Here is a 25,875-nt window from a genome sequence, read left to right on the forward strand (position 1 = left end):
GTCCAGGCCCATCTTCATTTTGATCAGAGCCCATCACCACATAACATGATTAGTATAGGTCCATGATTCATGATCATTCGCATCATATGTATGCCTGATGTGAGGAGTGACCGATCATAGCATATGCCTTTAGGCAGACTTTTTATGGGCTCCCTGATAGGGGGAGTTGCCTCATATAAGTGCATGGTACATACGGGACTGTTGCATGACTAATAATGTGACTCATACACTTGCATTTGTGTGATTGTAGTTACTGTATGCCCTAGCGACATCAGGGCCATAGCCTCCATAGACACATCATGGATGGCTGGGTTGGATACCGAAAATGTTTGGTTCTAGCATACGGGCGCCATAGACGTCCCTGGGTGAAAATCCCTAAACCCGATGGTACTAGAGGATGACTCCAACGTCGAGACCGAGTGGATATATGAGCGCACGAGGGCCGAATACCAGGAGGTCGCGTCTCCCACTGTGTCGTGGTCGGTTGGAAAGGAGTGTGGCCTTACTCGCCCGAGGGTAGGGGGCAATACTAGGCTGAGTTTGACCAGCTCGTGAATGGGTCCGCTATCGACGTGCCGGATAGGAATTGGCAGACTATTGGTCAGGCGGTTAGTGAGGTTTCTTACGCTCACTTGGACTGTATGGCTAGGAGAGCGACAGTGCCATTTGGAGTGTATTGAACCCCGGTGATTATCCAGAATGAAAACTGTACTGATACATGATGAGGATTGGCATGCTTGAGTTGCATCTCGCATCGCATGGCCGTGTTATGGCCGATGGCATTCATATCTTGCACCGCATAGCCTTGGTACGGCTGATTGCATTCATGTGCTCATCACCATGATTCCGCATCACTCTGACCTTGCATTTTGAGCACATTTATATTGCGCACACACTTACACCGCCCTCTAAGCTTTCCATAAGCTTATGCACGATTGATGCGTGCAGGTGACGCCAGGACGCAGTCGCAGCCATAGTCTCGCTGTAGTTGGAGCGTGCAGCCGAGCTTCTGGAGTTTTGTTTCTTTTTTTACATTGTATTTTTCTCTTTCAGTCGCATTGTACTCAAAATGTTTTTGATCATAGTGAATTTTATGGTGGTATTCTTGTGCTTATTGTTTGTGGGTTATGCTTTTGTTATGCTCATTATGAATCAGACTAATGATTTGAAACCCTCCTTATAGTATCCCAGGATCGGAACCTGGTGAATGGGTGCCGGGATCCGAGAATGGGGTTCTACGGAGGCTGTCGGCGCCGGATTCGGCGATCGGGAATTTTGTGAGCCCGGTTTCCGAGTTCGGGGCGTGATAGTATGTGCTCAGATTTTCGTTCAGCCATTGCTCTAGATTTATGTGTTCCTTACGAGAAGCAACTACAGCCGGTTTGATGCTGAATGTAAATGGAGTCATGTCCAACACTGATTGTAAGATTTGTGAGATGACATGTATATGAGTATAAAAAGCAACAAATGCAGACATGGAAGAGAGTTGTAATACCTGTAAACTGCTTGTGCCACAACCTTCAACTGTGACAGTGCCACCGGTGACTGCCGCGCCTGCTAGGAAATAACTTGCACTTGATGCATCGCCTTCAACATACGCATTTCCAGGGGACCTATTTGACCATGCCATTACTTGTGAGTATGTTTGTCCATGGTTAGTTTTCCTAGTCCATCACCAGACTTACAAGGCTGTCTGAAGTTTGAGATCAAACTTACTTGTATTTTTAACTACCCTTGACCAGGAATCGGTCCCAGCTACCACTGTGCTCCACAGTGACACCAAAGCATTCCATCAGTTTCAATGTCATCTCAACATAAGGAACAGAAATTAATTTATCTACTATCTCAATTTCCACATCTCCCAGAGCCAAAGGAGCGGCCATGAGTAATGCAGTCAGGTACTGGCTACTGATAGATCTAGAAAGCTTCACCTGCAAATGGGAGGTGTAGGATATTGCATCAAAAATCATCAACTGCTCCATGAAACTTGGATTCCAGTCCAAGGGGGGAATCTGGGAAAGATGTTCCATATGTATCAGTGCGAAAGCTTCACTCTACCAAAGAATTATGACTTGCAAATTACAATGCCTTTGGATTTTAGAGTGTGACTGTCCCATTATACTATTTTTACGAATAACAATTTTTTAACAAAATGGGACTTTTCATGTTAGAGTGAACTAATCCCATCACTGTGAGAGGAAGTTTTAAGATTTTTAGGCAATCTTGCAACTCTCATTGCCTCAGAACATTAGTTGCTTTTTCTTCTTCTTTTTTAATTCATTAGGGTGTTTTTGGAGTTATAAAAGGTTATAAACATTTTCCTGATTTAGTTGAATTGGAATCCATTGCAGAGTCGATTCTGAATTCTGAACTGACAGTTGGGTGTACTAACAAGCTAACAAAAAAAAAAGCACTCAAACCTCAGATATACATAACCGAGGAGCAAAAAAAATCAGATGTACTAATTTATCTTTAGAATAACTGTAAAATTCAATGAAAATAAAAAAACCAAATTCCCTGAAATTAGATGAAAACTGGTTTGTATTCATTGAAAATGGCAGTCACCATGGATCTTCTAGTTTCAGAATTTTTAGTCAACAAATATTTGATGATTGCATTCGATACTTGTTCTCTTGCAGTCACCATGGGTCTTCTGGTTTCAGAATCTAATGATGGATCAAACCTCCAAGTCCTATATATACTGATTCTACGTTTTCTTCATGTTACTCCCTAGAGCATGTCTATCTCTGTGTACAAATAAAACAATCATGTTGATGGTATATATGTAGGAAATTCCTCATATGGCAGAATATACACAATGGTAAGGGTATATACATGTTCAGCTATATACACAACCATATGATTGTGTATTGAGCCCCAATACATAGCCCCAAGAGAGTACACAACATATTATGATAATAATTTGAGTTATTTCCTATTTTATAGAGTTTTATCAATATTGTGGGAGCTCCTCACCGCTACTAATTACGCCAAGTGCATTCGCACTTTTGCCAATCCACACATGCTAGTTCTAGCAGATCAAAGGCAATGGGAGTTGTCCATAAATTTTGGGTAGCCTAGTTTTGCATAAATCAAAGGAATGGCTTGAATATAAAAATGGATATGTGTATACAACTTACCTGCATAGGGATACTTTCGATTGGTGAGTCGATACATCAGTTTCTTCTTTGGTGATTTGTTTGGGGCTGCAAATCGGTAGGTAGGCTTTCAATTTTGGAACAGTGATTTGTTTGGGGCTGCAAATTCCTGTAACCCATATCAAATCTCAGGATCTTCGACAAACAACATAACTAGCAATACACACACACACACACACACACACACACACACACACACACACACACACACACACACACACATACTGTGAGACAATGTTAACCTTTCCATTTGTGGACAAAGATTTCTCAATTAGTACCATTTGCTCCATCTGGAACAGAATCCCAAAAGTGCATAGGATTCCCAATGCAATATGGATTCAGCGGACTGAAATACAATTTGGGATTGCAGCAGTTCAAGCATTGGATTGAAGACAAAACATAAATTTTAAGGAAAGCCAGTGTTCAAGCACTTGTTCTAATCAGATTTAGATTGAAATGAAATGATACATTTGTGGCATCTGTCCACTCAAATTACACCAGCATCAACGAAGGTAGTCAAATTGTGTACACAGAAAACATGCACTTATAGGTGTAAATGGACAGTGTCTGACACTTGCACCATAGAAGCGCTCGATTGGTTTGAAAGTGAATAGCAGCGATGTCAAGCACCAACATTACAACTGACATCTGACAATAGGCTAACCAGGGAAAAAAATGAAATTCAACAAGTGAAGCCAGCCTGACAACTGAAACTCCCCACCAGATGGATATACGCTCGGGGCTATGTGCCCCTGCATATAGATATACGCTCGGGGCTATGCCGGGACTATAGATATGTTCGTGGCAAATCTGTCCATCTATTTTTAAAGACCATAATAGAAAGGAATCTTAAAATCAAACATATTCAAAACTCACGTGAGCATACCACATGAATCAGTGGGGATTGAATGCCTAGAGTGACGGAAGTTGTGTCAGGATAATATTTGTTTCTACAATGTATCTCAGTAGTAATAACCATAAGAATGGTTTGGATGGCATATAAACATTATGGTCAGCTCCAGGATGGTCTCAACGGTTGACATTTCCATTCCCACCGGCCCAGTTGAGTTTTAAATCTGCCTGATTTTTAAAATCCTATCCTACTGCTATCTTTAAAAACATATGGACACAATGGATTTGTCACAGACATCAATATAGGAGCCAAAAATATACAAAATACACAATCCAAAAAATGCATTCCATTAACCTGCAAGCAACAAAATGAAATTGAAAATTACAATGGACATATGTTTTGCATAACCAATCCATAGAAACAAAGAGGTAATCTGAAATTTGAAAGTTCTCGAGACAAACCTCTGAAATTCAAAATTGCAACCAAGGCCACAAGCTGTCCAATCTCGTTCAATATAGTCAAACCTGTAAATTAATGATTTCCTTAATCAAAACTAATATCATAATTGAATTGACTCTAGATGAATTACAACCCACACAATTTAGGTGATCTTAGACAGGTTAAATACAAAAGTGCATGGAAGAAGTTAAAGACCTTAGGTGAATATAAATGTATTACAAGGGTGAAGAGAAAAAGACCTCTAGAAGTGATTTCGAGAGTTCCACATGCTCAAGAACTTTAGCTTGTATATCCCTGGCTTTCTCTCCATTACCAGCAACCTATGAGAGAATGGCATAATATGAAATTTATACAGATGTTGTTGTTGCATCCAATAATATAAACTCCGAAACATCATAATGAGCTTCTTTTTCCTAGTAGTTGAGCCTTTAGAGTGTTGTGTGATCGCAACATTCCAATTCAACTTGCGGAAAAGTTTTATAAGACAACTATTAGATCAACTACGGAGGAGAGGTTTGGGCCATTAAGAAGGAATAACATAGGGAAAATGTTTAGGATTTTGAGATGGATGTGAACTAGAAGGATAGAATTAAGAATGACGTTCTTCGAAGCAACCTGCGGGTCATCATGATTGGAGATGAAATAATAGAGCTGATTTAGATAGTAAGTGAAGTGCTAAGGACTATGATATCTCTTTTTGAATCTCAAGTTAGCCTGATTTTTTAGTCTTTATCATAAAGTTAAGGACTACGATATCTCTTTCTGCTAACTGCTTTCCCAAAAGAGCACCCTATGCTTTGTACCTGCACCACAAAACTTCTCAAAGATATGAGCACACAGAATAAACAGATTCAATTCATCGACAAAAAGATAGATATTGTGTCAAATGTATAATTCTTGGATTCATATTTCTACTGCCAATTCATAAACATTAAATTAAGTACCTTCATATCTAAATTGTTGTGAGAAAAACAGAGCTTCGATAGACTTTGAAAAAGAGAAATCGGTTAATGCATTAAAGATTTGGGCCAAGAGAGCATGAAATGGAGGCCAACGATCCATGAGGTTAAACATCACCAGAAAAAATATGAACGGCAGTAGAATGGGGAGCCAAAGTTTTAAAAAATTAAAATTAAAATTAAAAGAACAGAAGGAAAAGAAAAGAAAATGCTCTCTAACCTTATCTGATGGCTGTACCCGATATCATTCCATGCTTATCAAATTGGATCTTGACAAATTTACCGAAACGACTGCACCAATAAAATCAAGAGGGCAATCAATACAGTATAAACGTTCCATAATTTGAGGAAAAGTAGGATGATCATAGAGTACAATATCAATTCAAATTCTTCAGATATGAAAGATGCACATGGCATTTTGAAGAAATTCCAGAAAGATTAATGATTTTAAAACTATGATGTGCTAGATTTCAAAAAGGCAAAAGACATTACATAATTTCTTAATGAAATGTACACTTGGAATAGTATCTCACCTGGTAATGCAAGTCCCTAAAGAAAGGGAACAAATACCCCCCCAAAAAAAAAAAAAAAAAAAACCAACAAAACATGAGAATAATATTGTCAGGATACAATATTGGACTCTGAAGTTATTTACATCAACAGTGATGAAAACAAGTGCAGCAGTTACTTCTGGCCAACGAATTTCTAAATTCAAACACAAACAAAAGTGAATCACTCGGGATGTAGCAAGCAATGGATCGAAGAGGAGTCTCATTTTATTTTTTTTCGTTCTCTATTTGATTACAGATGTCTTTGAAGTAGGTATAGATATGTACATTGGGTGTTTGCTTTCACTGATGTGATACCAATCTTAGACTAAGATTTTGAATGTTTTTTAAAGACATGATTAGCGTGATTCCTCCATTTCTCTTAATGCCTATTGTCATACATTCAATATATATATATATATATATATATATATATATATATATATATATATATATATATATATATATATATATATATATATATATATATATATATATATATATATATATATAATGACAAATGTGTCTTTCCACTAATACCACAATTACAAAAAAGAAAAAAAGAAAAAAGAAAAAAAAAACAGAAACATCAACCTTTAAAATGTCTAGCAGATTAACGACGATTGTTGACAAGACAGCAGCCCTGGCAGCGGAAAAAGCGCATTTAGCAAAACCCATATTGGCGTCAGAGGGAGTGTTGGAATGATGCTGGTGAGTGGAAGCATCTAGTCCTAAAGATGATGAGTTAAAGGTACCCCCATGATCACCTACATCTCGAAAAGCAAGCATTAAGCAAACAAAGAAATACCTTCTTGCAATATTTCCCACAAAAATATAAAGATTCGGAGCCCATCATGAGAAAATCATGTCCCCAAGCACACTCCCTGTGATTTGCGGTAATATTACAAGTGATCAATTAGACACAGGGAAAGTTTAAGGCTGAAAGGATCTGATAACCAATTGAGGCATCAATATTAGTAGATTTACTTACATTTGTGCCTACATTGAATATATTTGAGTAACGTAAAAGATTCTCGGGTTCTATCTTCTACCTGCTTAGCCATCATACAGAATGCACATCTGCAACCAATTGAGGCATCAATGTTAGTAGATTTAAAACATCTGGTACTTTCATCGTGTACTACATCCCATCAATGCAAGACACTTCCATCATGCGTCACAAAATTACAACAACATATATACACATTTCAGGCAAAATTTATGTTGACGAACCTGCAAAGAAGTGTCATGAGAAAACAAAATTTGAACATAAGGAGCAACAATGGTTCTTAAAGAAAAATAAATTTGATTTAAATAGCCATTCATTTCTTCAACAAATCTAAGCAATGTTTGATTTAAATAGCCAACATGCAGTCTAATCATAAGGGAATGGAAAAAGAATTAATATTGATGTTTCTTGCTATTCATATCATAGTAAAGAAGGTGACAGTATGCAAAATGTCCTAGAAAAGAAGCACTATTTGAAGTACCTTTCATATATACCACATTTAGTATGCTCATAAGGTCTTTGAAGTACACAATCTCATCATTGGACGAACATGACATTCCATAAAAGAGCTCCACCTAGGTATTCATAGTAATCCTCCACTATGGCACATTAATGCATGGATATGGAAAAGTTACCATTCCTCAACATTACAAAACAAAAAAGAAAAAGGAAAAAAAATGTCTTATTCATGAATTCCCAAAACACACTCAAGCTAACATGTAGTGAAGACCATTTCATTATTATGAAAAACACTATTCTATTTATGATTTGATCTCAACATTGAAGGAAAATTTTAATGTCATATAAATATGGAGGTAGGCATATAAATATCACAGTGAGCCCAAAGAAGGTTTCAATGGTGGGAGTTCCTATCCCCACTGTTTCCTGTTGTGTAGCCCACTTGAATTTTCGTGGGATCACTTCCTAAAAATAACTAAAAATAACTAATGGATGGAGTGGATATTGACACGTAAGTTCGGCTTCCTATAACAGATGTGGAAGTTCTTGTCCCATATCTTTCCTTTACTGCATTTACTAACAACTACTTTCAGTTTGCACAGATTGAGCCATGGCTTACTGATCCTGACTGTTGATAAGATGAATCTCACCATAGATGGGCAATGCCTCAACACTCTCCTAGATATGACCATCCAAACCCTTTCACTGCTTGCATCTGCAAACAGATGATTTGGGAAAGAAGCAGAGCAATTATCCACATTCAACTGAAAATGGCAAAGGATGTTTGAATCTTGGAGAATTTTGGAGCATGGTTCATCAGGTGGGTTCCATCAAATTAACAGTTTGGATGCACAAAACCTACAAGCTGAAAACCAGAGGAGACTTTGCATATTCCTGGGCTGAAGATCCACCATTTTCTGAACCATGCACTTAAAGTGAAGCCTGTGATTTGGGTGTTGTTCATTTGGTGGGGCTCAACAAGGATGGAAGATCTTAACCCCTGACATTTATTGTATCATGTCTCTTTTGCTTAAATGGTGGGGCTCACTAAGAAACAGAGAGATTAAATGTAATATATGTTATTGGTTGAAGCATTTCTTCAAACAACTAATATGCAGGTGTCAGCGGCCATGGACAGCAGCTAGCAGATAAGCTTGCCGCTGCCATGGATGCTGCCCAAATTTTGATAATCGAAAGGGGAAGTGAGATAGATAGAGATGAAGGAAGCGAGATCGAGAGAGAGAGTACCTTCGATTTGATGGTAGTTGTTGTTGACAATGAGGGACGAGCAACATCTTGTGATGGTAGCTGTTGTTGATGGAGGTTGGGCGGCCATGCATTGGGGCAAGATCTGCTGCTACCGCAGATGGGGAAGACTATGGACATCGTCGGTGGTTGATGGGTTAGGGTTTGGAGTAGAAAGTAGGACAACAACGTTACTCTGCTTGTGATGGAGGCGCGGCAGGTGACTGCAAAAGTTTGGAGAAGAGGAGGGTTAGGGTTTGGAGATAGCAACGATTAGGGGTATAGAAAAGAAGAGGGCTTTTGATGTAATAAGTAAAAAAAAGAAGGGGAAAATAACTTTTTATTATAAGAGAGAGAGGGCGTGAGCGTTTATTTCGCCAGCCAAGGTTTCCCACATGACGGATTGCCAGTAAAAATGGGTCGGGAATTCCCACATTTCTTGTAGTGGGAGTTTGTGAGAGGGGAGATCGAGAGAGAGAAAAGGGACGCGGGAGATCGAGAGAGAGAGAGAGAGAGAGAGAGAGAGAGGGACGGACATGAGAGAATGGGGTTTTTTCAGGTGTATGAAGGTTTCGTGAGAGAGAAAGGGATAGAGGCGGGAAATGAAACGTCCTGTGAGAGGGGGAAAAGAAAAAGGCCCCGCGATTTTCCACACTTTCATTTGCTACGGTCCCGCTACGGCTTTAAACCGTAGCTTAAAGTCAAGTTGACCGTAGCTATTATACTGTCCGTAACCGGCCTTCCACGTACGCACATCTGACGGGTTCTGGTGGACGGCCTTGTCATGGGCTTTGTGGGGTCCATCGTGATGCAATTGATATATCCACTCCGTCCATTAATTTTGTAATTTTTTTATAGGAAATGATCCCAACATCTAGGCAAATCGAATGTCTAATTGAACCACACTATCGATCAATGGTATGTATTAATATCCACTGTTTTCTACCGTGTGGTCCACTTGAGCTTTTGATCTACTTCCTTTTTTGGGCACTTGCCCTAACATGCTCTTTAAAAACGGATAAACGTATTAGATGGAGTACACACATTTTAATATAGAGTCTCTCATAGGGCTATCCAAGGTTATATGAACGTGTGGAGGAGGTAGCTTTTAGCTACGGTTTTAATCCGTAGCAATATAGCTACAGTCTATATCCATAAGTAAAAACTATCATAGTCCGTAGCCTTTGGTCATTTTTTGGTAGTGTCGGGTTTAGGTTTGAGTTTTCAAGTTTAGGTTTAGGTTTAGGTTAGGGAGTTGAGATTAGGATTAGGTGTAGGTTTAGGTTTAGGGATTTGAGAATACGTTAGGTTTTAGGTTTAGGTTTAGGTTATAGGGTTTAGGTTTAGGTTTAGGTTTAGGTTATAAGATATAGGTTTAGGGTATTGAGAATAGGTTAAGGTTTAGGTTTAGAAAATCGGGTTCGGGTTCGAGATCGGGTTTAGGTTTGGGTTTTCAAGTTTAGGTTTAAGTTTAGGTTAGGGAGTTGAGATTAGGATTAGGTGTAGGTTTAGGTTTAAGGATTTGAGAATACATTTCGGTTTTAGGTTTAAGTTTAGGTTTTAGGCTTAGGTTTAGGTTATAGGTTTAGGTTATAAGTGCCGGTTATAGGTTTAGGTTTAGGTTAGGTTATAGGTTAAGGTTTAGGGAATTGAGAATAGGTTAAAGTTTAGGTTTAGGAAATTGGGTTCAGATTCAAGATCGGGTTTAGGTTTGGGTTTTCAAGTTTAGGTTTAGGTTTAGGTTTAGTTTAGGCAGTTGAGATTAGGATTAGGTGTAGGTTTAGGTTTAGGGATTTGAGAAAACATTTAGGTTTTACATTTAGGTTTAGGTTATAGGTTATAGGTTAAGGTTTAGGTTTAGGTTTAGGTTATAAGATATAGGTTTAGGGAATTGAGAATAGGTTAATGTTTAGGTTTAGGAAATCGGGTTCGGGTTTGGGATCGGGTTTAGGTTTGGGTTTTCAAGTCTAAGTTTTGGTTTAGGTTAGGGGGTTGAGATTAGGATTAGGTGTAGGTTTAGGTTTAAGGATTTGAGAATACATTTAGGTTTTAAGTTTAGGTTTAGGTTTAGGTTATAGGTTATAGGTTTAGGTTTAGGTTTACGTTAAGGTTTAGTTTTAGGTTATAAGCTATAGGCTTAGGGAATTGAGAATAGGTTAAGGTTTAGGTTTAGAAAATCGGGTTCAGGTTTGGGATTAGGTTTAGGTTTGGGTTTTCAAGTTTAGGTTTAGGTTTAGGTTAGGGAGTTAAGATTAGGATTAGGTGTAGGTTTAGGTTTAGGGATTTGAGAATACATTAGGTTATAGGTTTAGGTTTAGGTTTAGGTTTAGGTTAAAGTTATATGTTAAGGTTAAGGTTATAGGTTTACATTTAGGTTTAGGTTAGGTTATAGGTTTTTGGTTAAGGGTTAGGTTATAGTTATAGGTTTTGGGATTTGAGAATAGGTTATAGGTTCAGGTTATAAGTTATAGGTTATAGGTTTAGGTTAAGGTTTAGGTTATAGGTTTTGGGATTTAAGAATAGGTTTAGGTTATAAGTATAGGTTAGGTTTAGGTTAGGTTGTAGGTTAAAGTTTAGGGAATTGAGTTTAGGTTATAGGTTTAGGTTATAGTTTATACATTTAGGTTATAAGTTTAGGTTTTGGGATTTGAGAAGAGGTTTAGGTTATAGGTTAAGAGTGTGGTTCCTGCAAATACAGATATAAATACGACCTGCTCCAATTGGCCAGGCCCTTCCAATGTTGTCCATAGGAAATGGACAGCTTCATCATGGTCATAACAGCGGTTCTCATCTTCCAGGGACCCTCGCTCAACATCCGGATAGCTCCGACGCACATCCGGGTCTGCTCCATCAATTTTGAGTAAATACATAAACATGTCATGTCCAAATGGACAGGCTACTCCAATGCTATCCATAGGAAATGGACGACTTCATCATGGTTATAACAGCGGTTCCCACCTTCTAGGGACCTCCGCTCAACATCCGGATAGCTCTGATGTACATCCTCGTCTGCTCCATTGATTTCGAGCTAATACATTTAAAAATAACATAATTATATCTAAAAGCATCTGGATACCTGGGGAAGGCCTCCCATATTCGTATTGTTAGTTACTCATCCCTTTATCTATAAGCCACAATCGACCAACACTTTTTATTGCTACCTGTACTCTGAAACCAATACAAATATAACTGGAAAATAATATAAGGAATAAGAAAAAATGAATTTACCTGTATACATCATTAAATGTTTCCCCATAAGGAGGTGATATTATATCTTTGATAGCCACAACTTATATGACAGAGAAAAATGCAACCGATACAGTCTATTATAATTCAAAGGAGAAAAATATTTGTGGCTACACCGATATTCTAGTACATTACGAATGGCTACCTACGTACCCCAAAAGTCAGATTGGGATTAAACCACTACATAGTTCTTTTTAATTAACCAAGTTACTAAAGGTCATAAATTTCATATTTAATAAAGTATCATTGAACGTCGTCTCAAATCGTTTCTGGTTGGTGCATTTAAAAAAAATTCAAATACACAATCAATGCATATTTTTGTTACTTCTCGTACTGCAACAAGGGGGTTCAGGATCGGGTTTAGGTTTGGGTTTTCAAGTTTAGGTTTAGGTTTAGGTTAGGGAATTGAGATTAGGATTAGGTGTAGGTTTAGGTTTAGGGATTTGAGAATACATTTAGGTTTTAGGTTTAGGTTTAGGTTATAAGTTATAGGTTTAGGTTTAGGCTTAGGTTTATGTTATAAGCTATAGGTTTAGGGAATTGAGAATATGTTAAGTGTAAGACCCGTGTCCTAGTCCGTACTGTTCCGTTGGCTTCCGCGGTCCTTCCGGTCAAATTCTGGCAACCTTCGCACCGTATCCGACGTTTGCGCGCGATCTTAAGCCAGGTCCCACACACCGACGTTGGCTCGAGCCGAAACTTATGTCTTGGCGATCGCGTCGTCGCCGCGGTTCCAACGCCGTGACTTGCGCATCGAACTGATACCCAGGCAAGAAGATGTCGATCAGCGTTTATTTCGAAGAAACACCGCGCGTTGCGGATTTCGAGGGAATCTCTACATAATTAGTCCCATCAATCAACCATAAATGCAACCATACCTCAAGTACAACAACCCATCCCTCTTTCTCCACAAAGTCAACTCTCTCTCTCTCTTCACCCATCCCTCTTTTACTCACTTTTCAAACAAACCCATGCTTCATTAATTACACCCATCACTCCATCACCTCATATCACTTCCATCCTCTCATTTTCTCTCTCATTTCTCAAATCTCTCCAAGCAACTCAACCCCTAAACGTCCAAGCTTTTCTCTCCCTCCCAAGTGTGGTCCACCTTCTCATCTTCCATCTCAACCATCTAAACCCCATCAACCTCCATCAAAGTTGAAGCTAAGGAGCATTGGAGTCTAAGGGACCAAGAAGAAGGAAGTTAAGGTGGGTGATTTGCCATTATTTTAAACTTTAGAGCCCATTTGTTGGTGGGACCCATTTGGATGTATGTGATTTAATCAAGAGGGCCCATAGTGGCGGGGTTCCTCTATCCCACGTATCTCTCTCACTATCTCTCTCTCTCTCTCTCTTTCTTTGTAATGGTGTGGATCCCACCAATATGTGTTACATATACCCCGTCCATCTACATCAGACGGTGTGGCCCACTCTATTACAGGTGATGATCCACACCATCCACTGTTTGGATGGGCCCAATGCATCTTTTTATATGTATATATATATGTTATATTTTATATAATATATGTATATAATATATAATATAATATATATTTATATATATATAATATAAGATATATATTATATGTATACGTATAAATATTGGTGGGCCACGTCCACGTGGGACCCACCACAATGATGTGGATATGTAAGTCGTCCAGCGTCTCTGGACGCTGGACGTTGCAAATAGAGAGGTGTTAACTGGCATGGGCGTGTACTTAAAAAAAAAAAAAGAGAGAGAGAGAGAGAGAAGAAATGGTGGGTCTCTCATGCAAGCCCTACCTGATCCAGGTATTTAATCCAAGCCGTCTATCCTCTTCCTTGGATTATTTTAGGCGTTGAGAAAAATTTTGGAACCAATACGGTTCTCGAGCGGGCCATACCATAAGAAATAGACGTATCACCATTGAAACCCACTTTGACCCTTCCATTCGCCAACAACACATTGCATATTGGTCTCATTTCGTCGATCATGAGTCGTAGAATCCTATGGCTGGGTCGGATCGGACTGATGTGGGCCCTACCATAGAAAATCCGCAGAAAAATTATTTTTCAAAAAAAAAAAAACAGACAAAGGGAGGCAGCAGCGCTGACGCTGCTGCTGCCACTGCCGTGCTGGCCGCTGACGGACGGACGAGCTGGGGCTCACGGCCCCAGCTGTGGGCCCCACTTTGATGCGTTCGACCATCAGCACCGTGCATTTGATGGGTCCCCATGGACCACCCGTTCACCCCAAAAATCAGCCATAAACGGAACTCAGGCGGGCCATACCATCTAAAATCATGTGAAGACATGCTTAAAACATATAAGATCATTTGGTGGGGCCTACCTGAGTTTTGGATGTCGTTGAAACTTGGTATGGACCGTCAGTCAGGTGGGACTCACACAATGAATGGGCTGGATTTGTGAACCACATTTCGGTGGGCCCCACATCCACCCCAGGTCCTGGTGACCTTATAAACAGGTTGGACGTCAAACGAACATCACAGTGGGCTCCCTGCCCACGTAGGTTGGATGGCAAAATAAATATTACGGTGGGCCCCTCCACCACGTGGCCCTGTGAACAGGTTGCATGAAAAAAAAAATAAACATTTCAGTGGGCCCTTGGTCCACACAACCCCATCAACAGGTTGTATGGGAAATAAATATTACAGTGGGCCTATCCAGGCCCATGTCACCTTATGAATAGTTTGGATGTCAAATGAATAGCACAATGGGCCCTATCCAGGCCCACGTGACCTTATGAATAGATTGGGTGATAAATAAATATTATAGTTGGCCCTACCCTAGTCCACATGACCTTATGAACGGTTGGTTGGAAAATAAACATTATATTGGGCCTTAGGCTGGGTGGAAAATAAGCATTATGGTGGGCCCCACTTATGTAAGTATTGTAAACCACACCCTCCATTAGTGTGGGCTCCATCATGATGCATATGTTTCATCCAACTGTCCAACTATTTTAGAGATGATTTAAGGCCCATTTCTGAGGCTCAACTTGATTTGTATAGGGCCCATATTATGAGGCCCATTGTGAAGCATATAAGAATCATGTGTTTAGGCCCAGCTTGATGTATTTGTGGCCTGCCCACTAAGGCCCACTTGAGATATATGAGCCCATGGTTTGAGGCCCATTTGGTGTATTTAAGCCCTTGGGTCGAGGCCCAACAAGATTTATATAAAGCCCATTACAACATGACTCTACCCTGGTTCATGCCTTGGGAACAATATTGGTTTGATGTCCACATTACAAGTACAATGTTGGTTAAATGTCCGCATTGTCACTCTCCCTAAGGCCCATTAATAGGCCCATACCTGTAATATATAGGCCGTTTAGGCCCATCTTCATTTTGATCAGAGCCCATCACCACATAATATGTATAACATAGATCCATGATTCATGATCATACGCATCATATGTATGCCTGATATGAGAAGTGACTGATCATAGCATATGCCTTCGGGCAGATCGTTATGGGCTTCCTGATAGGCGGAGTCGCCCCACATGAGCGCTTGGTACGCGCAGGATTGTTGCATGTTTGGTAGGGTGATTCATGCACTTGCATTTGTGTGATCATAATTATTGTATGTCCTAGCAACATCAGGGCCATAGCCTCCACAGACTCATCGTGGGTGGCTGGGTTGGATACCGAAAATGTTTGGTTCTAGCATACGGGCGCCATAGATGTCCCTGGGTGAAAATCCCTAAACCCGATGGTACCAGAGGATGACTCCAACGTCGAGACCGAGTGGATATATGAGCGCACGAGGGCCGAATACCAGGAGGCTGCGTCTCCCACTGTGTCGTGGTCGGTTGGAAAGGGGTGTGGCCTTACTCGCCCGAGGGTAGGGGGCAATACTAGGCTGAGTTTGACCAGCTCGCGAATGGGTCTGCTATCGACGTGCCGGATAGGTATTGGCAGACTATTGGCTAGGCGGATAGTGAGGTTTCTTACGCTCACTTGGACTGTGCGGCTAGGAGAGCGACAGTGCCATTTGGAGTGTATTGAACCCCGGTGATTATCCAGAATGAGAACTGTACTGATACATGTTGAGGATTGGCATGCTTGAGTTGCATCTCGCATCGCATGGTTGTGTTATGGCCGACAGCATTCATATCTTGCACCGCATAGCCTTGGTACGGCTGCTTGCATTCATGTGCTCATCACCATGATTCCGCATTACTCTTACCTTGCATTTTGAGCACGCTTATATTACGCACATACTTACACCACCCTCTAAGCTTTCTATAAGCTTATGCACGATTGATGCGTGCAGGTGACGCCAGGACGCAGTCGCAGCCATAATCTCGCCGTAGTTGGACCATGCAGACGAGCTTTGGAGTTTCTATCTTTTGCACTACATTGTATTTTCCCTTTTTGTCACATTGTACTAGAAAGTTTTTTATCATAGTGAATTTTGTGGTGGTGTTCTTGTGGTTATTGTTTGTGGGTTATGCTTTTGTTATGCTCATTATGAATCAAACTGATGATTTGAAACCCTCCTTGTAGTATCCCAGGATCGGAACCTGGTGAATGGGTGCCGGGATCCGAGAATGGGGTTCTACAGAGGCTGTCGGCGCCGGATTCGGCGATCGAAAATTTTGTGAGCCCGGTTTCCGAGTTCGGGGCGTGACATTAAGGTTTAGGTTTAGGAAATCGCGTTCGGGTTCGGGATCGGGTTTAGGTTTGGGTTTTCAAGTTTAGGTTTAGGTTTAGGTTAGGGAGTTGAGATTAGCATTAGGTGTAGGTTTAAGTTTAGGGATTTGAGAATATATTTAAGTTTTAGGCTTGGGTTTTCAAGCTTAGGTTTAGGTTTAGGTTAGGGAGTTGAGATTAGCATTAAGTGTAGGTTTAGGTTTAGGAATTTGAGAATACATTTAGGTTTTAGGTTTAGGTTTAGGTTATAAGTCATAGGTTTAGGTTTAGGTTTAGGTTTAGGTTATAAGCTATAGGTTTAGGGAATTGAGAATAGGTTAAGGTTTAGGTTTAGGAAATCGAATTCAGGTTCGGGATCGGGTTTAGGTTTAGGTTTTCAAGTTTAGGTTTAGGTTTAGGTTAGGGAGTTGAGATTAACATTGGGTGTAGGTTTAGGTTTAGGGATTTGAGAATACATTTAGGTTTTAGGTTTAGGTTTAGGTTTAGGTTATAAGTTATAGGTTTAGATTTAGGTTTAGGTTTAGGTTTAGTTTATAAGCTATAAGTTTAGGGAATTTAGAATAGGTTAAGGTTTAGGTGTAGGAAATCGGGTTCGGGTTCGGGATCGGGTTTAGGTTTGGGTTTTCAAGTTTAGGTTTAGGTTTAGGTTAGGGAGTTGAGATTAGGATTAGGTGTAGGTTTAGGTTTAGGGATTTGAGAATACATTTAGGTTTTAGGTTTAGTTTTTGGGATTTGAGAATAGTTTTAGGTTATCAGTATAGATTTAGGTTGGGTTATAAGTCAAGGTTTAGGAATTTGAGTTTAGGTTATAGGTTTAGGTTATAGGTTATGGGTTATAGGGTTTAGGTTAGTGTTTAGGTTATAGGTTATAAGTTTAGGTTTAAGTTATAGGTTTAGGTTTAGGTTTAGGTTATAGGTTATGGGTTATAGGGTTTAGGTTAGTGTTTAGGTTATAGGTTATAAGTTATAGGTTTAGGTTTAGGTTTAGGTTTTAGGTTTGGGTATAGGCTTAGGTATATTCTTGATGGAGCACCATCTGAACTCTGCACTGATTGAACGATCTTAACCATCTGATTTCACTCGTTGAACATATCATTATTTAAATATGTGACAACAATCAATAGGATGGATGGAATTATCTAATCAATACAACTTTCCAATTATGCTCTATCTACAATGGGTCCAATGATGTTCATGGCCAGATTGATCTTTGAAAAATGTATTCTTTTTCTAGTTTTGAACATGTATTTGATGGTGTAATGGGCTATTCTTTGGAAACAATGCCGTCTCAAGCTGCCTGATATTACTAAACTGAAACCGACTCTAAAATAGCAAAACTTTAATATTTAGGCTTCTAAATATCTAATATCAAAATACAATAACGAATATAAGTCTACACGAGTAATGATGAATTGGTGACACAATTATAGGTCTATTATGTAAGCACTATTTAAGCACCAAAATTCAAGCATGATTTGGTGGATTAGGGCCTATGATATATTAGTACAACAACACAAAGATGGAAAAATGGAAAAATAAATAAAATAAAATAAGTGAATAGTATATCCCTTTCGATATGTCTCAATATGGTCCACTTCACATCAGCTCATTGAATCCCACTTTATTTTGTGTTTTAATCCTCAAAATAAGCCTACATCTAGTTTAAACTTAGCTTATAAACTTCCTTCGTGCTTAACATGAATAAAGAGGCGGAAAAAGAGAAAAAATGAAAAAAATAATAGTAATAATAAATCAAATGGGCCCTTTATGGCCGTATTGGTCTATAATGGCATATTGGCCCCACAACGGTGCCAATATGCACAAACAATTTCAAGATGACAAATAAGCAAGTTCCTCAAGATTTTAGTCTCAAAATTCAAAATAATTTGTGGGTTTTCCTTAAAAATCCATACTTTTGGTGAAATTGAGGAATGGGAATGATAAAAGATTTAATTTGTACGGTGAGAGCTGAATAAAGCATACAAATCAAAACAAGCCAATTGATTGGTTCCAAATGCAAGCTCCAAAGTATAAGGTAATTGCATCATGGAATCTCATATCCCAAAAGGTTTCTAAGTGTTCTTAAAAATCCAAACTTACAATGAAAGAGTTAAAAAACTCTTTTTAAAAAAATCCAGCTCTTTTAAACACTGAAACTCTTTCGGGTGCTGATTCTAGACCAGTTGAATCTCAAATCTCATAAGATTTGGGTTTCCTTGAAACACCAAACATGCACAAGGAAGTAATTTAAAAATGAAAGCTATATCAACTTAACAGATGATTTCAGTAATTTAAAAATGAAACCTATACGAACCTAACTACTTAACTGTTGGGGATTACCGACGGCACTCTTGAAAGCAAGTAATGCTTCGGCTATACAAAGAAATACAGCAAAAATTAGATCTATATTCATAGATCATAAATGTTTGGTTTTTGTATATGTTTATGCATTGAACAATTAAAATGCTAACTTTCCTATGATGGTCCCGCCAATAGAGGATTTCGTGATACCAATTGGAGTTTGGTTTACTGTTAGGACTCTTTTCCTAGGAAAGTTGAAGTAATCAACCTAATCCATGGTTCTGTAACTGTTGTGTTGTAGGGCTATGTTGATGGATTTTCCTACTTGGTTATATTTTGCAACCATGCTAAAATCTGACTTTTAGCAACGAAAATTTTCATCGCTAAAAGTGGTATTTCTAGTAGTGGTTACTATTCTCAGGGAAACAATGCCAAGACATATTGCCATCTACATTAACACCAATAGAGGTGGAATGCATTTCATCCAATTCTCTAATTTTTATCCATGCCATTCATCCATTTCTCTGAGTTTTCTCCATTTCTCTGATTTACATCCCTCTAATTTTTGGGATAAAGCCCTAAAATGATTTGTAAAAATGGATGAATGGCATGGACAAAATATATACATCATGGTGGGGCCATAGATCATACAGGGCCATAGATCATGGTGGAGCTGCAGAGGAAATCTGATTGCATACTGAGTTACTCAGTATGCTCTTATTGTACTGAGTAAACTCAGTAGGGCCCACCTTAATCCCTAAATCCCCAAATCCCCAAATCATTTCAATCGGTATTAAGATTGAGAGAGATTGAGAGAGGAAGAGATACCTCATGTGGATGCACGAGAGAGAGAGAGAGTACCGAGAGAGACAAAGAAACAGAGAGAGAGGGCGCGGTGGAGAGAGGACCGAGAGAGAGAGAGAGAGAGAGAGAGAGAGAGAGAGAGAGATGATGCGCGAGAGTGAGAGAGGGCGGCGAGGGAGGGTAGGGGTGAGAGAGAGAGAGAGAGGGAAGAGGGAAGAGGGAGGGTGCCGAGTGAGAGATTGGGCGCGCGCGGCTCTGTTTTGAGCATGCGCCCAATTTTGGGTTGGTTGGTGGTCGGTGCTCTGTGGGCCCTACCATGATGTATGTGTTTCATCCATTCCGTTCATCCATTTTTAAAGATCATTTTAGAGCTTTATGCCAAAAATTAGAGGAATATAAATCTCAGGTGGTCCACACCACATGAGAACAATAGAGATTGGATATCCACCATTAAAATCCTCCTAAGGCACACTATACTATTTATTTGACATCCAATCTGTTGATTTGGTCATACAGGACCAAATGAAAGGAAAAAAACAAAAATCAGCTTGATCCAAAACTTTTATGGCTACCAAAATGTTTTTAATGGTCAACGCTCATTCAACACTATTTCCTACAATGTAGTCCACTTGAGATTTGGACATATCTCATTTTTGGTCTCATATTGTAAAATTATCTGTAAAAATATATGGACGACATGGATGAAACACATACATCATAGTTGGACCCACACAGCATCAACCACAAGCCTTTAGATGGTGTAGGGGAGGAGCCAATTCGTTCCCCTTATTTGTGGTGTGGTCCATTTAATCTTTGGATATGATTCATTTTTTGGATAATTCTATAAAATGATCTCGAAAAATGGATGAACGGTGTGGGTTAATCCCAAATTTTCGGTAAATCCATAACTCAAGTGGACCATGCCACACAAAACAGTGTGGAATAATGATTTCCACCGTTAATACCTTCCTTGGGCCCACAGTAATGTTTATTTGTCATCCAACATGTTCATAATATCAAAAAAAAATGAATGAAGGAAAAACACAAACATCAGCCTAAATGAGTAACTCACCCGAATGTAGTAAAGAAGGGTTTCCTTAAAACATTCATAATCATATATTAGGCCTACCTAAATGTGATTCACATATCCAACCCACTCATTATGTGTGTCCCACTTAGATGAGGGGTCAGACCAAGTTTCAACCGCATTCATGTTTGTATTAACTTATAAATAGGTTGGATCTCAAATAAACATCACAGCGGGCCCTAAGAAGGTTTCAATAGTGGGTGTCACTATCCCACTCTTTTCTATGGTGGGTCCACTTGAACTTTGGATCTGCCCCGTCAGTCAGATGCACCATTCCATGGTGGCCACGACCTTAAAAATAAAGTCAATCCATGACTTGGGTGGGCCACACCACATATTATAGTTGAGAGGGTTACCCTCCTATTAAAACATTCATAATCATTTATTGGGCCCACCTAGATGTGGTTCATAGATCCAGCCCATTCATTATTTGTGTCCCACTTGGATGAGGAGTCAGACCAAGTTTCATACACATTCAAAACTCATGTAGGCCTACCAAATGCTTTTATATGTTTTAGGGATGTCTTCACATAGTTTTAGATGTTATGGCCCACCTGAGTTTCGTATATGACTGATTTTTGGACTTAAAGGGGATACATTAAATGCATGGTGTTGATGTTCTACACACATCATGGTGGGGCCCACATAGATTAGCCTCATGGAAATTAGTTCCCATGAGGTGACCTTATAGTACCATTTCACTATTTAGGTAACTCCTTCATGGGTGTTACTCTAATTGTGTAGGGCCCACCTTGATATATTTTATGTATATTGACATCGTCCATATATTTTTCCATTATATTTTAGGACGTGATTTCAAATTATAAGAACTCAATAATCTCAGATGGGCCATACCAATCAAAACAATGATGAATAACCATTAAAAACCTTTTGAAGGCCACAAAAGTTTTGGATCAATTTGATCTTTGTAGTTTACCTTCATCTAGATCTTCTTTACATTATTAACAAGTTGGATTGCAAATTAACATTACTAAAACCTTACGATGGGCTCTTTATAATTTTTAATGGCGAGGTACTATATTATCATTCTTTCCAGTGGCCTGGTCCACTTAAGATTTAAATCTACATAATTTTTTATACCCGGTCCAAAAATGGGTTGGAGAAACATATGGGCGGCAAGGATATACATCACATCATCAAAATCTCACTTTAGTTATCTAACTTTTCAATTTTTCTTGTCAAAATACAAAATCTAGTTTTCTTTTTTAAAATATATATTTTTTTTACAATTTTTCAATTTTTTTCACAAATTTGTTTAATTTTTTTAATTTCTTTTTCAAAATATCATTTTTTAATCTCACTTTTGTTATATAACTTTTCAATTTTTCTTGTCAAAATACAAAATCTAGTTTTCTTTTTTAAAATATATATTTTTTTATAATTTGTCAATTTTTTCACAATTTTGTTTAATTTTTTAAATTTTCTTTTTCAAAATATCATTTTTTATCGAAATTTTTTTTTTTTCAAAATTTAAATTTTTCTTAAACATTGTTAATTATTTTTCTAAGCTTCTCAACTATTTTTTTTTCAAAATTCATAATTTGTTTAAGCTTTTAAAATTTTGACCTAAGCATTAGAGACAGTTTAGGACCATCTCTAATAGAGACGATCCTTGACAGTCTCTAATAGAGACGGTCTGTGACAGTCTCTAATAGAGATGGTCTTTTACTGAGCTATAAGACGGCTAAGGACCGTTTCTAATAGAGACGGTCTTTGATAGTCTCAGATTATAAGTAAAAGACGGCTAATGACCTTCTCAGATGACTGCATATAAGACAGTCGTCAACCGTCTCTAATGCGGACGGTCTTTGACCGTCTCAGATGACGGCATTTGATTTATGGACGTTCAAATTTTTAAGACTATTAGGGACGTTTAGGGGCCGTCTAAAATTTTAGAGACGGTTTACGGTCGTCTCTAAAGCGTCTTTAAACCAAGCAATTTTAGAGACGGTCCAGAACCGTCTCTAAATCCGTCATTTTTTTTTCATTTTACACGTAGTGTTTCTTCCTCCATTGCTTTGATACACTTGGGATCCATTAATGCTTCCTGAACTTCAGTGAGAATATGACATGTAGAAAGCTCATGTTAGAATGTCTTTAGAGGCTTAGGTAACTTTTCAGTGGAAACATAGTTGGCAATTGGATATTTTGCCCACCGTTCCTTAATGTCTGGAGAATATCTATTTAGTGGCTTGTCCTGGTTATGCCTGAAAGGTAAGTTATACCTAGCGAAAGTATTTATATTATTTATAAATGAGGGTGTTCCAATATTACTTACCTCATAAATATTCTCAGGAGATGAACCTGTAGGTACTAAGAGACGAGGGAATTCCAGTGCTTCCCCTGATGGTGTAGGCTCAGTTTTCGGAGGTTCTCTAGATTCAGAGGATATGCCTGGCCCTAAAGATGTATCCGTTGATTCCTCGCCATTTATTGATGTGTCATTTCGATCTTCAAGCCATTCAAAGGTTAGCCACCTCAACTCTTCATCTCTCTCTAAAGTGGAGGCCGAGGAAGGGTAGAATGATGTAGATTTTAGAAAAGTGACATCCATAGTCACATAGGTACGTTGAGTAGTAGGGTCATAATAGTGGTAGCCTTTTTGATGCGCAGTATAGCCCAAGAAGAGGCACTGAAGAGCACATGGGTCAAGTTTGGTGCGCTGGTTCTTATGAAGGTTTATATAGACTGCACATCCAAATATGCGAGGAGGGAGCATTAGGGCTATAGGTAGAGAGACCAAGGCTGCCAGGGACTGTAATGGAATTCAAAATTTTAAGATTTTTTTAGGGAAGGCGGTTGATCAAATGGATAGTAGTAGTAATAGCATCGGGCCAATGTTGTGTGGGGACAGACGCGCCGAGGAGGAGAGCCCGGGCAGTCTCAAGAATATGGTGATTTTTTTTCGCTCAGTGACCCCATTCTGTTGTGGGGTCTGAGGACATAAGGTCTCATGGATAAGGCCATGATATTAGAAATAGGCATGAAAGTGGTGATTAACATATTCGTCACCATTGTCAGAACAGAGAATCTGGATCTGAGCGGAAAACTGGGTCTTAATCATAGCATGAAAGGACTGAAAGATCTGAAATACTTCAGCCTTATATTTCAACAAGTATAGCTAGGTCATGCGGGTGCAGTCATCAACAAATATCATAAACTAGTGTATACCAAACACAATAGATAAGGGAGATGGTCTTCGTACATCCGAATGGATTAAAGCAAAAGAGGTATCATTTTTATTCATGCTTAATGGATAAGTAGCCCTATGACTCTTGGGTAAAATACAAGTATCACAAGTAAATTCAGAGGTCTCAACATTGAAAAATAAATTAGGAAATAAATGTTGTAGATACCCAAATGATGGGTGTCACAAATGATGACAGCCAAATCTGTCGAGTCTTGGAGCTAGGCGAAGAAGATGCGTGATGTGCTCGACCCAAACTGAAATCTTCCATGTAGTATAATCCCCCCTTCTTAATACCACGCCCAATTATCTCCTTGGTAAGAATATCCTGAATAAGACAAAATTCAAAAAACATTAACACCACACAATTTAGCTCTAGAGTAATTTGGCTAACAAATAATAACATGTGGGACAAAGAGCGAACAAGTGAAGTATGGGATAAATGAAGAGAGGGTGATAGGGTCACAGATCCGGCCCCTATGACCGGTGAGATCACTCCATTGTAGTGCGCCTTAGAGATGAGCGGTGAGAGAGATCCGCGGGATTAAAAGTCATATGGTCCGTGGCTCCAGAGTCGAGAAGCCAATCACCACGGTCGACATCTTGGCGATGACTAAGTAAGGCATGACGGAGATTACTTTGATCCACAAGGGAGAAGTCCTCTTGGGAGGGGACGGTGGGTGGGATTAGAGAGAGGGAGAGGGAGAGAGAGAGAGAGAGAGAGAGAGAGAGAGAGAGAGAGAGAAGGTTTGGTTGCCGCTACAGCAGCCTTGCCCGTGCCTTTAGTCGTACAGTATCCCATTTTTTCTTAGCTTGGAGTTCGTGCCACTAATCAAGGTATCCATGCAACTGGAAATAATTGTCACGTGTGTGCTTCATATTGCCACAGTGCGAACATTTAAGACTATCAGATGAGGATCTACCTTTAGAGACAGATTTTCCATGATGCTGGGGAGTTGATCCAGAGAGCCCAAGCTTGAGGCCTCTCGAAGCAAGCACAACTCCTGAATGTTCATGATCACCTGCATTCATCATCACCTGGCGAAGGGCCTCTCTATGGATATGAGCATAAGCTTGCTCCACGGTGGGAAACGGGTGTAGCTGTAACACGTCACTGTGGATGTTGTCCATCTTGTCGTCAAGGCCATCCAAGAAGACAGACCCAATCTTCTTGGAGGAGATTATTATACCTTTGAATGTCAGCAGGGTACTCCATTGGATTTGGACGTCGAAAATCAATCTCACGCCAAATACCTTATAAGTTAGTGTAGTATTGTTCTAGGGATCCACCTGCTTGGTGGAGACATGAGACACGACACCGGAGATCATAAACATGGGATGTATCACCACCATCAAAATAGGTGGTGGCAGCAGAGTCCCACACCTGTTTAACTATGGGAAAATGAATAAAATTTCCGATTAAAGTCAGATCCATGGAGTTGATCAGCCATCCTTTAACAAAGGCGTTGTCAGTGCGCCATTTGCAGAAGGACGAATCGGTAGGAGATGGCGGGGTCAGTACGCCATTGATGTAGCCTAATTTGTCTTTGCCAGAGATGTACATCTCGTCAACTTAGGACCATAAGCCATAGTTGGAACCATCCAACTTGATGCCAATCGGTAGATCCACAGGTTCAGAGGTCACGGTTGGGGCCTGAGCTTTGGACAGAGCTTCGGCCATCTTGGAGGTGAATAAGTCAAAAAGAATCTGGTCGGTGGGAGATTCATCCATCTGGGTTGGGGTTTCGTTGGATGCAATAGGAGAGGGTGGTGGGCGGAAGGAGGTTTAGAAGCTAGTAATGGATGGGCGTGAATAGAGGTCAGATCGTGACTAGCTCTAATACCATGTCACAATTGATTTTTTAGTGTATTTCTCAT

The 25,875-nt window shown here is 39.4% G+C and overlaps 1 long non-coding RNA gene across 1 annotated transcript; it reads right to left on the minus strand.

Moving 5' to 3' along the window:
* Positions 1-1,309: 1,309 nt before the first annotated feature.
* On the minus strand, positions 1,310-3,298 carry LOC131256155 (uncharacterized). Its single transcript, XR_009176605.1, has 4 exons — positions 3,141-3,298; positions 1,717-1,931; positions 1,496-1,613; positions 1,310-1,388 (listed from the first exon to the last, which is right to left on the minus strand). It is a non-coding gene; the product is annotated as an uncharacterized LOC131256155 (long non-coding RNA).
* Between the last annotated feature and the right edge of the window lie 22,577 nt (positions 3,299-25,875).

The sequence above is a fragment of the Magnolia sinica genome, chromosome 9 (genome assembly GCF_029962835.1).
Source record: "Magnolia sinica isolate HGM2019 chromosome 9, MsV1, whole genome shotgun sequence".
Lineage (NCBI taxonomy): Eukaryota > Viridiplantae > Streptophyta > Magnoliopsida > Magnoliales > Magnoliaceae > Magnolia > Magnolia sinica.